At 47.1% G+C, this 1,732-nt stretch overlaps 1 protein-coding gene across 4 annotated transcripts in view; it reads left to right on the top strand.

Moving 5' to 3' along the window:
• Positions 1-1,732, top strand: part of EPB41L1 (erythrocyte membrane protein band 4.1-like 1) — a 155,980-nt gene that overhangs the window by 87,759 nt on the left and 66,489 nt on the right. The gene's annotated exons all lie outside the window — the stretch shown is intronic.

The raw sequence follows: 1,732 nt of genomic DNA, 5'->3' as shown, positions 1-1,732 counted from the left end.
AGATCACACCACTGCACTCCAGTCTGGACAAGAGAACGAGACTGTCTCCAAAAAAAAAGAAAAAGAGAAAGAAAACCAACCACCCAACCCAGCATGCTTGCTTAATGAATTTGAAGTTTCTGTTTGGGGTGATAAGAATTTTTGGAAATAGATAGTGGTGATTTTTGCACAACATTGTGAATGTAATTAATGCCTCTGAATTGTTACCCTTAACAATGGTTAAAATGGCAAAATGAAACAAAAACAAAACAATCTAGCATGCTGTAACCAAAAAAATAGGGGAAAGGACCTAAATAAATTAGACAGGGTGGTCAGGGGGCACACAGATTCACAATATGAAGGTGCGAGCTGCCAAGCTGTCCATGCAGAGGGAACATTACAATCATTAAGGACAAAGCCCCAAAGCCTGGCACAGTTGAAGAACAGACGGAAAGCCAATGTGACAGGCTCATGGTGATGGTGGCGGTGTGGGGAGGCAGTAGGGGACCAGTAGTGGTGGGAGCTGATGCTGAAAAGATGGGCAACAGTCATATACAGAGGTCTGTAGCTTTGATAAGGAGTTTGTGTTTTATTTTAATGGGAGGCCCTTGGGGGTTTTAAAGAGGGCATCTGACGGGCGCAGTGGGTCACGCCTGTAATCCCAGCATTTTGGGAGGCGGAGGTGGGCAGATTGATTACCTGAGCTCAGGAGTTCAAGACCACCCTGGGCAATATGGTGAAACCCCATCTCTACTAAAAATACAAAAATTAGCTGGGCGTGGTGGCAGGTGCCTATAGTCCCAGCTACACGGGAGGCTGAGGCAGGAGATTTGCTTGAATCCAGGAGGTGGAGGTTACAGTGAGCCGAAATCACGCCACTGCATTCCAGCCTGGGCCACAGAGCGAGACTCCATCTCCAAAAATAATAATAATAACAATAATAATAAATAAAAAATAAAGAGGGTGTCCACTGAGAGTTTTGGAAAGATTCTTATGGCTGCTTTGTGGATAATAAACTCTAGGAGGGCCCGAGTGGTCACAGGGAGACCATGGAGCAGGCTGGGGCAGCTCTCCTGGAACAAGCTGATAGTGGCTTAGATTTAGGCAGTTGCAATGGTGATGGAGAAAAAGAGCAAATCCAAGTCACTGGACTCAGAGATGCTGACTCATGCTAACCCTGGTTAGAGGGCCTGATGTATAAACCAGATACCAGTTGATTCATTTTTAAGGAGTGGTTTCACTGCCAGGCTGAGTGGATATTGCCTCATCTGGGCTAGGACACCCTCTCCCTGCAGGCCACCCGGATAAAGATCCACAGCTAAGAAGGCTGCTGAGTGCCCCTGGAGGGTGAGCTAGAGGAGCCAGAGGGTGGTTAGGATGTTGAAGAGCATCAGATGCTGACAGTCTGTTGCGCCAGCCCCAGCCCAGGCAAGCATCCCTGGCCTCACTGGGTTCCTTTCCCCCAGACAGAGCAAGTACAGGCGCTGTCAGCATTTATTTCTCTGGCTGACCTTTCTCTTTTCTAATCCTGTGCATTAGGCCTTTCATATGTTAGTGTCATCAGTCTGGTCCTGCTGGCTGTCTCTTAGAAACATCTCTTTCTCCATTTCTCCATTTGTTGTGGGTGGACACTTCTGAACTCCCATTCTCAGGCCCTCCTCACTGCAGCTTCCCATTACTGCTGGTAATTATAGACCCTACATCTCAGGCTTGTTTTATTGGGTGTATACCATGCTAAGTGCTTTTTTCTTTT

This window comes from Mandrillus leucophaeus, unplaced genomic scaffold (genome assembly GCF_000951045.1).
Source record: "Mandrillus leucophaeus isolate KB7577 unplaced genomic scaffold, Mleu.le_1.0 Scaffold129, whole genome shotgun sequence".
In the NCBI taxonomy this organism is placed as follows: Eukaryota; Metazoa; Chordata; class Mammalia; order Primates; family Cercopithecidae; genus Mandrillus; species Mandrillus leucophaeus.
The sequence above is the reverse complement of the archived record's forward strand: the minus strand, read 5'-3'. Positions and strand labels throughout refer to the sequence as shown.